This window comes from Durio zibethinus, chromosome 24, assembly GCF_047325235.1.
Source record: "Durio zibethinus cultivar Kanyao isolate XHJ-2024 chromosome 24, ASM4732523v1, whole genome shotgun sequence".
Classification (NCBI taxonomy): domain Eukaryota; kingdom Viridiplantae; phylum Streptophyta; class Magnoliopsida; order Malvales; family Malvaceae; genus Durio; species Durio zibethinus.
In genome coordinates, this window is record NC_143185.1 from 13583888 (window position 1) to 13598360 (window position 14473).

The 14473-nt window shown below is 33.4% G+C and overlaps 1 pseudogene across 1 annotated transcript; it reads left to right on the forward strand.

Annotated features, from left to right (window-relative positions):
• The first annotated feature begins 640 nt into the window (after positions 1-640).
• LOC111316082 (uncharacterized) lies at positions 641-10958 on the forward strand (annotated as a pseudogene). Its single transcript, XR_016333116.1, has 7 exons — positions 641-699; positions 1335-1470; positions 7523-7529; positions 9221-9322; positions 9396-9512; positions 9613-9864; positions 10457-10958. The product of XR_016333116.1 is annotated as an uncharacterized LOC111316082 (transcript).
• The last annotated feature ends 3515 nt before the right edge of the window (positions 10959-14473 follow it).

Here is a 14473-nt window from a genome sequence, read left to right on the forward strand (position 1 = left end):
TTGTCAATTGTCCAAGCTTAATAAAACATTGGAAGCTACTTTTCCTATGCCTTGAAAAATAAAAGATCAATAAAGATGATGAGCCCAATGTTAAGGCTTGAGAAATAAAAAGTACACCTGATTCTTTTATGGGCACGCCAGTAGCCCTATCCATCCTTAATCTATTAGATCAAGATAAAATTTTGGATTTTACATGAAAAAGAGAGCTCATTATCAATGCTCACGGGATGACTTCCTCGAAAGTAATAAACAGTACAAAGTATTCGGGTAGGTTTGAGGTAACTTCATCAAGTTTTGTTTTAAGTTAATTTTTTATCTAATTATTAGCTTGGTTTTACAGATATGGTTAAAGCTAGGAAAGACTTTAATGTCACCCTATACCAATATGCCCCAAGGTCCAATAGGGGAAAGAAAAAAATCCAGCTCGAGGTCCCCTCGTGTGGGGAAGACAAAGTAGTTAGCATGTCCATACCTCGCATTCCCTCAAGTTAGAAATTAAAGGCTAGAATAGGTTAGGACCTATCCTGCACGTCAGCGCCAACACCACCTATCAACTAAAAGACCATAGGTAGAGGTGTTATCCACTCATCCTGAGAACCTTGAGGCTAAGGTGCTGAGACCTAGCTAAAAAATAATAACTATGGGGTTAGAGTTTACTCCAACAAATGACCCCATCTCTAACCCCGATGTTGCTAGAAGGTTCTACAAAGTCATAGTTTCTCATTTTGATGAGTATCTCCTGACCTCACCTCAGTTTCTTCCTATTATTTTTGTTTTTATTTTTCTAAGTCTAAGGTCTTTCCTTATAGTCTAAAAGAATTCCCACCTTAACCTATAGAAAATAAGAATCTAGCCCTCCATTATGTTTATCTTACAATAAGGAATATGTTAAGGGCTAAAAGAGATGTTGTTGCCCTTACTAAGGAGCACAAAAAGAGCTTGGAAACATTAGGTAGTGTCAGATCGAGCTTCACTACATCCTATAAAAGAGACAGAGTTGATGAGAAAAATAGACGATTGGTAGCAAAGCTAAAGATCGTCTCAGTGGATAAGGCCTTAGCCAAATTGATGAAAAAATAGGCCAAACTGAAACTAAATGATGCTTAGGTTGAAATTGCAAAGCTAAAGTCTAAGCTAGAGGCTCGAGACAAACGGGATAAAAAGTTGCATATTAAGGTTGTGTAGCATAAAGCCTCTAATGAATGTCTTCAAGTGAATGTGGAGTTCTCTAAGAAGAACATTCTTGGTGCCTTCTAGCTAGCTAAGAAAGAGGTGTAGTTCAAATTCTCCTCTTTCAACCTTGACCTCTCTGATATTTATATAAACAATATTAGATCAAGGCCTATTTCGAATCAACCCAAAGAGGATGAGGAAAATGACGAAGAAGAGGATGAAGATCAGGCCCTGCAGGAAGAGCTGAAAGCCGTTAAGGGGATAGAGGAAGAAAAAGTGGAGTTCATTAAAGCTAAGGTCATTTCTTTCATAACTGCTGACTAGAGCATTCCTTCAATTGCTATTGATGAGGGTACTCCTTCCGCTACTACTGCTGCTAATGAATGAATTTGATGATTTTTGTTTTTATTTTTGTAAACTTTTTGACTTTGAGTTCAGGTTTTTTATGAAGACCTCTCATATTTCAACTAATGTATTTAGTTACGTTAGAATAAAAAAAATTTAAGTTTTAGCTTAATTTTATTACCTTTTTTTCTTATTTGCCTTAGTTCAAAAACAATTTATTTATCCAAAAATAGATAATTGGATTACAGACTTGCATAGTTATTTTAGACCAGATTAATATAACTATGAGTTCTAGGTTGAATTTTTTCAAATGACTTTAGATCATTTATACACAAGCTTATTGAAGATAATTCAATTTATATGTTGACATATAAAAATATGTAAAGAGTGAGCTCGGTTAAAATGGATCTGGTGATATTTTGTATCTTCAGGATAAAATAATATAAGTGCAAGCTCGATTTACTCCAATCTACTAGTAATCAGGTTGATTTATATTTCACATATTTGGGGTGGTAGTGCCATTCATAAAATAGTACAAGTGTGAGCTCGATTTATACTGAGCTACTGATAATAGACCTTTAGGTTGTCTACATTTCACATCCTCGGGACGACATCACCATTTAGATTTCATAATTTATAGGTTGCATCGTGGATGACCTCTTTAACAATATATAATCCTTCTTACATTGGGGCTAACTTGTCGCTTCAGTTATCTACCCATAGGCTTTCACTTTTCTAAGTACTAGGTCAGCTTTCTTGCCAGACCCTCTTATTATAATAATTGGTTGCCTTTTACTAGTAGGCTACAATTCGGGTAAGAATTATGTCCTTTTATTCTCCAATGAGGTCTAGTTCAACCTTAAACGCCTCTTCATTGTTCTCTTCTGATGCCAATCCAACTTTTAAACTCAGTAGATTGATTTTAATCGACACTACGACTTCTATTGCCAAGTGAAAGAAAGTGCCCGTAAAGACCTTTGTGGTTATCCTTAGGGCTTACAGAACTCTTTGTAGCTTATTAGCCTATTTCTATTTTATTATGTCAAGCTTTTTTTTTAGAGTTTCTAGTATTGTCTTATTATAGCTTTAACTTGTCCGTTAGACTAAGAGTGGGCAACCAACGTGAACCTGAGGTTGATGTGAAGATTTAAACATCATTCCCTGAACCTCAGATTATCAAATTATTTGTCATTGTCTATTATTATGGATCGAGATAACCTGAATCTACAAACTATGTTGTTTTGCACAAACTTCTTAACTTATACTTTCGTGGTAATGGCTAGGGCTTTCACTTCTAACTATTTTGTGAAGTAATCTACTGCCACTAAGATAAATCTCTTTTAGCCTGTGTCAGGGTGAATGATTTTAGTACGTCCATTCCCTGTTGCATAAATTGTCACATGATGATGATAGGAGTGAGCTCAATTAAAAGGAGAAGTTGCACATGGGTAAACCTTTGACATTTGTCCCATTCTTTCACCAGTTCAGTCACATCCCTTTAAATTGAGGGCCAATAATAGTCCTACCTTAGCACTTTATAAGCCAAAGATCGAAGTTTGAGGTGATTTCTATATATTCTTTCGTGGATTTTTCTCAAAACGTACTCTTTTTTTTTTCATCAACACATCTCAAGTAAGGTAGATTGAAAGATTTTTTATATAATTTTTTCTCAATCATCATGTCCAGGTGCCTTTCTTATTAGTGTCTTGGCTCAGACTCTTTCATCGAGTAACATTTTCATGGTTAGGTATGTTTTAATTGGTGTCATCTAAGTTTTTTTCTTTATGATCTGTCCCATGAACATGTCTTTGGTGCTTTTATACACTAGTTTCTCTATTAAAACTTAATTAGAGTTTCCCACTATTGCTTTCAAAACCAACTTAGACAAGGAGTTTGCTACTAAGTTTTCTAACCTCAGTATCTTTTTCACTTCAACTTTCTTAAAGCTAGTTATCAAGGCTAGCTTTTAGTCGAGGTACTTTTAAATTTCATCTTTTTGAGCTTTGAACTCTTCATTTACCTAATCGACCACTATTTGAGAGTCACTATAAGTGGTTATATGTTGAACATTCAACTCAGTTGCCCACCTTAGACAGTTATGATGGCATTATATTTTGCTTCATTGTTAGATGCCTTGAATTTAAATCTCAATGCATATGGGTACTGTAGTCTTTTTGGATTGATCGAAATGAGGCCAACTCCTCTGTTCTAGCTTGTAGTAAATCCATCAACAAATAGCTTTCAATCATCTTTATCTAAGGTTTCTTTTTTTTTCTCTGATTATCCTAATGTACGCTCTACTATAAAGTCAACCAGCACCTATGATTTTAATGTTGATTTAGGTAAGAAATGTAAATCAAATTCACAAAGCTCCATTACCCATTTGATTAACCTTTTTGACATTTCATGCTTTTGTAAGACTTCTCTCAGTGGTTGATTGATCAAGACATGGATCATGTGGGCCTAAAAATACAGCCTGAATTTCTTGAATGAGGTGACCATGGCATATGTCAATTTTTCTATATTGTTGTAGTTAACTTTAGGCCCTGTCAATACTTTACTTATAAAATAGATCAATTGTTATTTCCCTTCCTCTTATCAAACTAAGATTGAGTTGATAACTGATTTGTGTTGGCCAAGTATAAGTAATGCGTTTCATCAGTGTTTGATTTTGATAGGACAAGCAAAGAGGATAAAACCTCTTTAAGTTCATCAAAAATTTTTTGTTATTGAAGAGTCCATCTAAAGTCAAATATTCTTGAGAATTTTGAAGAATGGTAGACATCATTCTGCTGATCTGGACATAAATCGCCTGAGTGCAGCTATTCTACCTGTTAGCCTTTGTACTTTTTTTACTGAGGTTGATGCTTTCATTTCTAGGATCGCCTAAACCTTCTTAAGATTCACCTCTATCCCTCTTTGGTTATTCATGTAGTTGAAGAACTTATCTGAAGAAACCCTAAAAGTAAATTTACTCAAGTTAAGCCTCATATTATATGTTTCCAAAATATTGAAGATTTCTTCTAAGTCTTTTAGATGCTCAGTCAAACTCTTACTCTTGATTATCATATCATCTACATATACCTCCATATTATGATCGATCTAGTCTTTGAATACTTTGTTGACCAGTTGCTGTAGGTTGTCCTTACATTTTTTAATCTAAAGGGTATGACCTTGTAGTAGTACTAGCCTTTCTCAATAAAAGTTATTTTATCCCTGTCTTTTTTCAACATTTTGATTTGATTGTAGATAAAGTAAGCATCTATAAAGTTGAGAAGGTTACGCTTAGCATTATCATCCACTAGTTGATCTATGTTTATGAGTGACACCGGAATGCCAACATATCTTATAATTCGGGCTGAGACTAAAGAAGATTTATTCAAAAATAAAATGGTCTTGTTCTTGGTCCAAATCCACTAAACAAATACAAAAACAAGGTAGGCTAAAATAAGGAGATTGTGTTCACACTAGCTAAAAAAAAAAAACATAAAGATAGATGGGATTATGATCAAATTCATTATCATATAATTTGTATGAGTACATAGACAGATAATTATGTTCACATTACAGATTATTATGTTCACATGCAAATCATGATTTTAGGTATGATTCTAGCAATTTAATTTGTGATGTTCCCATGCTTGAAGAGATGTTTCTAGCCTATTTATTTTCTATCATTCTTTGTTACAAGACAAAATAAAGTTTTCTTTATCCTTAAGTAATCTTTTAGATTGTTTTTCAAGTTTTGTATCTTTTAGGTGGATTTCTTAGAGTGGTGCACTTCTATTATTCTATATCCTTGATTAGAATTCTTATGGTGGTGTTTCTATATCCCATAGTATCTAGTTTTAGTGGTTAACTTCTATCTCTTTTAATCTAATAACTATATTCTGTCATTATCAAATTCTTATGAGTTGTTTTCTTTATGAGTTTTTTGGTATGTTATTAATCTCCAACATTTCAACCAATAATTCCTAGCATCAGGGATGGGAAAGCCTTATTTAGGTCGATAAAGTCTATACACATTCTTTATATTTTATTGTACTTTTTAACCATGACCACATGGCTATCCATTCAAGGTAGTAGATCCCCTAATAAAGTTAGCTTGTAATAATTTGTCTACGTCTTCCTCAATGACTTATTGTTTTTTAAGGGCAAAAGCTCTTTTCTTTTACCAAATTAATTTTACCTTGAGATTAGTATGTAGCTTATGAACCATTACTTTGGTATCAATCCCAGGCATATCAGACGGTGTCCAGGCAAATAGGTTAGCATTATCTTTTATAAGTTGAATCACTTGGTCCTTATGTTAGAGCTTGGCTTCGATCCACATGTATTTTTTAGGAGTATTGTTTCAGAACAAAATTGTCATAAGGTCTTCTGCTGGCTTAGATCAATTTTCATTTGAGTCCAGTCATTGATCAATTATTTTTTTTGTTCGATTAGGTTGAGATCATTTCCAACGAAAAAAGGTCCCAACATAATGGTTAGTATATTAAAAAACTTATTGAGCGTATTAGTAGAAATGAAGTGTATGCTTCATTTAATGTTGTGTTTTGGCCAACATATTAGCTCGATCCAACTAACATTGATTTTTTAAATCGACTTAAGAGCTCGATCACTTCTACTGTTATCTCAAAAAATTTCAAAAATAGAACAAAATTAAATTTTTACGAAGCTTAAGAGCTTAGAGCGGTTTAAAAGCGCACTTATCTTAGATTGATCTTACGTTTTATGCTCTCATTGTTGGTTTTTTGCTCTTTGTCAACTTTTTGTGTCATTTCCTCTTTGTCTTCCACTTTAATATTGGCTGAGTTACTTGTCTGCTTCATAGTCCTACCTTTCATCATTATAACGTAACATTGTCATACTGTGGATTGGTCTCTCCAAACTTTTTCAACCCTTATAGGTGTTAAAAATTTCACTTTTAAGTAGGAAGTTGAGCCTATGAGCCGTATAATAGACTGTTTAAGTCAGCCTAATATCATGTTTAAGGTAATCAAAATATTTGCTACCATAAACTTCACGATTAAAATGATCATATCCAGTTCTATTCCTAGAGAAATCGAGAGCTTGATGGTTCTTTTTACTGGTACTTGTTCATTTTTAAACTCCACTAATGTTGTGGTGATCAACTTCAATTGATATTTGCCAATCTTTATTTTCTTGAAACAGTTATAGTACATAATGGCGATCAATTCCCATTGTCAAATAGGATTCTTTTGACCACATAGTTGTAGATCAAGATTATAATCACTATGGCATCATCATATGGGTGTTGGATTCCTTTCAAATCTTTCAAGCTAAACGAGATCGACTTATCTCTCTAATTTTTTTTCTTAGTTAAGATGCTTATTGCCATTCTAAGCCCAAAATAAACTTCTTTTTTATCGAGGTGGAGTTACCTCCTGTGATCATGTTAATCACCTTAGTAATTGGTCTATTATTATCAACTTTGCCTTTTTCCTTATTCAACTCTTTTCTTTGAGCATCCTTTTTTCCCTGATCTGATCTTTCTTATCTGTCTCGAGTTGGCATTTTATGGTCATTTTGTAGTCTCTTTTAAACTAGTCTTGTCTTTTCTGTCTTATAAACCTTTTCAATTGACCTCATTTAATCAGGGTTTCAATCTTATTTTTCAAATCAATACAATCTTTTGTACTATGACCAATGTCCCAATGAAAGGTGCATCTTTTGGTCGGATCTCACTTTATATTCTATCTTAATGGCTTAGGCCATCTGAGGTCAAGATTTCTTTCGATTTGCATCAAAATCTTCTCATGAGAGGTATTTAGTGCAATATAGCTTTTTTCTCTAATTGGGCTTCTAGCCCTATGTTGTCTCCCTCTTGGGGAAGACTCGTAGAATTTTTTACCTTTTTCATGACCGAAAAGAGGGGGTGAATCTTTCTTACCTTGATCACTGAAGAAGAGGAATAAGCTTCTTTCACATCGGTTTGTTTTCATTTTAGCTTCAGTGTTGATGTATTTCTCTACTATTGTAGGACATCGGTCAGAGTTTTGGGTGGCTTCAACAATAATGTTAACTTCGAGTGGTACCTTTTATCATTGATTCCATTAGTCAATATGGTAACAACGTCCATCTGTTCTAGATTTTTTACCTATAGAGCTTTCACGTTAAAATGCATGACATAACTTTTAAAAGTTTCATTCCGCCCTTGATGGATTGATATCAGGCTTAAGGTCATTTTTTTAACTCTTCAACTACTCACAAATTGAGACAGGAATGAGTGGCTGAGCTTCTTAAAAGTAATGATCAACATCAGCTCTAGACTACTATACTAAAATCGAGCTACTATTTTAAAAGTAGTGGCTAGACCTTTACACATTAGAGCCTTATTTGCTCAATGTATCATCATGTTAGTTTTATAAAGTTCTAAATAATTAAAGGAGTCAGAAGTACCATCATATGTCTCTAAGGTTGACATTTTGAATCCCTTGAGAGGTATGGCTCTATTGATCTCTTTGGTAAAGTGTGAGGTTGCCAAAAATTTAAGGTCATTCTTAAATGCTGCTAGTTTTATTTTCAGTTCTTTCTTTATGGCCAACATCCAAGCTTCCAAATCTCTGTTTGGTTAAGGTTCATAGTTTGTTTATTGGACTTCTAGGTTATGGCATGTGTATAATTATAGTTAGAGCTATGAGGGGTTGGATTGGTGTGCTTTTCTTCTCTGAAAGCCAAAAAGGCTTTCACCTTTTCGTAGCTTGATTGCCTGACAACAATTTATTGGCCCAGTGTGACTAAGTTTGGCACTTTGAAAACTTGTGGTGGGGTTATAGTTTGAAGCATCTATTTAAGGGCTTGTATTTGCTCGGTCAGGGCTTAAAATTGCTCCATGGTTGGCCCAGCTTGTGGTTAAGCTGGGTGGACATAATGTTGGCTTTAGTGAGTTTTTGTTCCAACCGAAACGACTATCTCTCCTTCGTCTTAGGTTCTTTTTTTAGGTGGCATTGTTTTAGGCTTAGCTATTATGAAAATGTCGATCCTCTACCTAGCGTGCCAAATATTGATGCCGAGCTCTAACCTAAGGGTATTTCTATAAAGGCAGAAGAAAGGAACGGCTAGGGGTAAAGGCAAGAGGTGTTCCTTGCGTTTGCACTCTGACGCGTAAGTCAGTAAGGATCAGATTGAAAAGGAGGTGAGAAAATATGAAGAAGAGAAAAGTATGAGTTAGATGAACTTGGCTTTATGGTGCTTGAATCTTCATATTTATAGGTAAGTTAAGAAAGACAAAAAGGGAATAATTATAACATAACCAAGCTGAGATAGCATTGGAGATGTCAAACCGACTTGACATATTAAGTTGATACAAATGATCAAGATATTTTTTATTATTTGCTGAACACTGAGACAGAAAAAAAGATCATTATGCTCTTTTGACTATTATATACCTCTATCAGTTTAGTTTAAGAATGAAGAAAAAAATTATCAATAAAAATTTGTTTTTTTATAAATTATTTAAAATTAAAGTTTTAAATTCATCAGACCATTAAAAAAAAAAGGACTTTAAAATCATCGGAAAAAAAATAAAACTAAACAAAATTCAAGGAAACTCGAACAATACCAAAAGGTTGAAAAAAAAAAAAAGGTAAAGTAAAAGTGATATAAAATAGGGCTGACGCGCAATATGAAGTCAAGTACAAAACCAAAGCTGAGATGAACAAAGTCCGCTAAGATAAAGGGGGGGGGGGGGGGTGGAGGCTGGGGTTTCTCCAATTCCAATCACAGAAAGTAGTCTTTGGAAGCAGCAGCTGCTGTCTTCTTTCTCTCCGAGAATCAAGAGGTAAAAGTTACTGCAAATTTTGCTTTTATTTCTCTCTTCAAAGAAACTATATATCTTTTGTGTTAACATGTAGTAGGAATTGTAAACGAAGAAAAGGATGCAAATATTTGTCAAAACCCTAACAGGGAAGACTATCACACTCGAGGTCGAAAGCAGCGACACTATCGACAATGTCAAGGCCAAGATTCAGGTTTTTCTTTTTCCCTCCTATCATCACCAAGCTTAATCTTCACCGTATTTTTTTTTCTCTTACGGAACTGCAAAGCCTACTGTTTTTATATGGGATAAAGAAGGCATCCCTCCTGATCAGCAGAGGTTGATTTTTGCTGGTAAGCAACTTGAAGATGGAAGAACTCTGGCTGATTATAACATCCAAAAGGAATCCACACTTCACCTTGTTTTAAGGCTTAGGGGAGGTACTATGATCAAGGTGAAGACTCTCACTGGGAAAGAAATTGAAATTGATATCGAACCAACTGATATTATTGATCGTATTAAGGAACGGTTGAAGAGAAAGAAGGGATTCCTCCAGTACAGCAAAGGTATCCATTTCAGTCTTTTCCTATTATTTTACTGAGTCACTGTAGGAGTTACTTGATTAATGAAATACTTCTATATTGTGGTTTTCATTGGAAATTCTTAATTTATAATTTTCCACTGGCTAATATAATTTCTTGGGGGAACTTGGTACTTGGTTATATATCTTCACGTGTATTTGGTACTATTTATTTCACATGTGTGTTCGGTACTATTTATTTCAAAACTTTTTTCTATACTGGATGTAAAATTTGATGATTTTACGTGCTTCCATATAACACTGATTCTTGAGAATGTTCTGTTATCTGATGCAATTTAGTATATTCTTCATTTATTAGATATTTTATGCCAAATTTATCAGGAAAGTATTTCTTAGTTTTACATATTTGTTAGATTCCATATTTATTAAGAGGTAAGACATGATTGGGCCGTTGGATCATCAATCCGTATCAGGGCCGGCTTTTTGGTTGACTGTCCTGGTCTTGGATTAATTTGATAATGCAGTCTCCTGGTTGCTAACACTTATCAATTTAATGCTTATTTTTGGCCAACTTGCTATTTTAATGTAAATGCAAGTGTTTTGACCACTGGTTGCAGGCTTATATATGCCGGGAAGCAACTTGCAGATGACAAGACAGCTCGTGACTATAATATTGAGGGTGGCTCTGTGCTGCATCTTGTCCTTGCACTGAGGGGTGGTTGTCTCTAGATGTTGCCTCTAATATTAGAAAAGAAACTGCTCCTTTGATTTGTCTTTGCATTAAATCAAATGTTTTGCATTTGATTTATTGACAAGTGCATAGAACATATATGAATTGATTTTCACAGGTAGATTTTCTGTTTTATTACTTGTTTATGTAAATCTGCCTTCTTCAGTTTGTGGCCTTAGTGATCTTGTGAACTGAAAAGACAATTCTTAAGAGGATGTCAAAGATAATTCTTTTTCCTCTTTTGATCGAAGAACTCAATTGTTAAGATGGCTGATATTTTCTGCATATAGTAGCCATCGTCTACAATCGACTTCCAATTTGTATGTGCTTCTTTGTAAATTCATAATTTAGTTGGTTTGTGGCTCCGCACAATCATTTTTAAGAAGTTACATTTAATTAGTTTATTCAAATCTCAGTACTTATAATTTTTTTCTTATTACCATGCTACTATTTTCTTTGTTTAAAAAAAAATGCTATTCCAGGTGAGGGATTCCATGTCAATCTCAAGTGATTGTTGACTAAATGGATTTTGATCCTGAAACTCGGTATTGCATCAAGGATGGTGGCGGGAGCCGCATCACTTGTGGTTACTGAAGTTCACTTACTCAAATGTTTGCATGGGATAGTGTTTGGAGGAAATAAACCTGTTTCCCCTTGGTTTGAAAAATGCCCGTTGTCCTCCCAACAGGAAGTAATGACGTGAATTGGTCGCTTAAAGCCTTTATTTTTGTTGGCAGATAAGGGATTTCAAAACCAGTGTTTCACTTTTTCATTGTGTCAGCCGCTGATCTGAACAAAAGTGGTCACACGTTCATTGGGAAGCATATTAAGTATGCCAATTATCTTTGCTAAGGATGCTAAAGTACGTCCAGTGGAGGTGTGGTTAGCATGTAAACCGGCGCCAACCGTAGAGGACCAAGATCCAAATGAATGAATTTTTTACATGCCAACGTATAGTGGATCCAAACGAATGATTTACCGATTACTCATTGGATTATTTGGTCCAGTGATTAATTGTTTTTTTTTTTTTTTAGTTTTACCCTTTAAATTAAATTATATATAAATTTTAAACTAATAACTTTGATAATTATTTTTTTTCTCACTACAATTCATCTTATTATCATCGTTACTTTTACATCTAAATATATATTTTATAATTTTAATCTCAATATTACAATAATTGATTTTATTTTCGTCGTAACCATTCAAGTAACCATTCAAATAAGTTCGAGCTTGGATGCAATTTTAGATGTTGATTTTGATAAACCAAAATTGTATTACATATTAAATTAATTCTCGTAGTTCACAATGTGATATTCTTATATCACATTTTAATGACGCATAAGATAAAACATAATGAAATTGGCTAACATGAGTGTTTATGTTGACATTCTTTAATGACACATAAGACAAATTTTAAATTTATGTTATTATTATCTTTGTTTCAAGGGAAAGATTCTTTTCACTATAGTAGGGAGAGTTTTTTTATTATTTTAGAGATAAACTTTTGGATCAATTAACATATCATTATTGAAAAGTTACAAATTCAAAAGAATTTATACGTGTAACATCTTTTTAAGCTGCATTTAGTAGCCATGAAAATAGTTTTTGAAAGAAATTTTTTATGGGTTTTTATGTTTGGAATGGTAAAAATATTATGGTCAATAGAAATATTTTCAAGTTAACAAAAAATCAAGGCAGAACAGTCAAAAATTGTCTTCTGCTCGTCTCCAGCGGAAGACAATTTCCATAAGCTTTTATTGACAAACCCACCAACTCTCTCAAACTTTTAACTCTTTCACAATATTCTTCATTTTTTTTATTCTTCCATATCCTTTTTGCCTTTGCATCCATCTTTCTTTTGTTCGTGGGATATGGGTAAGCACTAAAGAACTATGGGATATTTCAGCTTCTGTTTTTTCTGCTAAAGTTTTGTTTCACCTTCAAAGTTTCATTTTTCTTCGTCTCCTTCGAAAAAAAACCCACATGTATCTCCAAATATTTATCTCTTTTTTTTAATTCTTCCATCTCTCTATATTTTTCTTCATAACCACCATAAAAACCCAAAGATCTCTCATAATTCTTCATCCTTTTGTTTTGTTTTTTAATCTTTCTTTAATTATTCACAAATAATTCTTATACTTCAAAAACTGAAAAACAACAAATGCCTTTAGTTCTACTGCACCCACATGGAAAAAGCCTTCAAATTTGACAAATTTGATTGGGTTTTTATCAATTTGAAGTGGGTATCATGAATTGATATGAATTTGTACGAGTTTTACTTAATTTTTTTTATGAATATGAATGTGGTTGAATTTTGAGTTGATGAATTTGTTTTTGTTAAAATCATGAAACTTTGGTAAATGATACTTTTAGAATATGATATCGTATATGTAAGCTAGAAGACAATTAAAGAAAGTGTCATAGCCAAATTCCTCACAGATCATACTACTAAAAACTATGAGCCAATGAAGCTTGACTTCCTTGATGAAGATTTATGGTTGCCTCTCAACTTGATAAGGAGGAGCATAACGAAAAGTCTTAGAGAATGTATTTTAATAAAGCTGCTAAGGTTTTAGGGCATGGTATTGGGGCTATTCTGATATCTTTTAAAGAACGCTACTATCGGATAATAAGTTGAATTTCAACTTGCACTAATAACATCTCTGAATATAAGGCTTGTGTCATGGGGTTATATGTTGCTATAGATAAAAGGATTTGAGTATTGAAGGTGTTTGGGAACTTAGCTCTAATAATATATCAATTGAAAATAGAATGGGAAGCAAGAGATTCAAAACTCATCCTATATCATAAGTATATCTTGAGATGAGTAAGCAATTTGAAGCTATCTAGTTTAAGCATTTGTCTTGTGAAATAGAATTAGATTACTTATGCCTTGGCTACTTTGACCTCAATGATCTGAAATGATGATAACACTGATATTCAACCCATCAAATTAGATGTTAAGAATGTGTCAACTTATTGTTCTAATGTGGAAGTGGAAAATGATAGGAAGCCATGGTATCATGATATCCTGTAGTACATTAAAAATCAAGAATACCCAAACCAAGTAACTGAAAATGATAAAAGAATTATTAGGAGACTAGCTATGGGTTTCTTCCTAGATAGGGATATTTTATATAAAATAAGCTGAGATCAAGTGCTATTAAGATGTTTAAATGCGATCAAGGCAAAGAAGATTATTGGGGAAGTGCATGATAAAATATGTGGGACACATGTAAATAGATATATTATTACAAGACAAATCATGAAAACTAGATACTACTGGTTGACAATGGAAAAGTGACTACATCGAGTATGTTCGAAAATGTCATAAGTGCGAAATCTATTCTAATAAAATTCATGCCCCGCCTATTACTTTACATATGTTCGCACTACATTGGCCATTTTATATGTGGAGCATGAATTTTATCGGTCTCATCACTACAAAAGCCTCAAATGGGCATAGATTCATTTTTGTGATGATAGTTTACTTTACGAAATAGATAGAAGCAACACATATGAAAAGGTGATACGATCTGTGGTTTGTAAGTTCATAAAAAAAAAAGACCGTTTGTGGATATAGACTTTCAAAGAGGATTATTTTAGATAATGCTAAGAACTTGAATAGTAAGATGATGAAGGTGATATATTCTCAGTTCAAGATCAAGTATCATAACTATGTGTCATACAGTCTAAAGATAAATGGTGTAGTTGAAGTTACGAACAAGAATATAAAAAGGATTCTTGAGAATATGATCGAGACATATAAAGATCGGCATGATAAATTGTCATTTACTCTACATGTTTATCGTATATTAATATGTACCTACTAGGGTAACCCTATTTTCTTTGGTTTATCTGTATTGCTAGTGGAAGTGAAAATCCCATCTTTGAGGGTCAT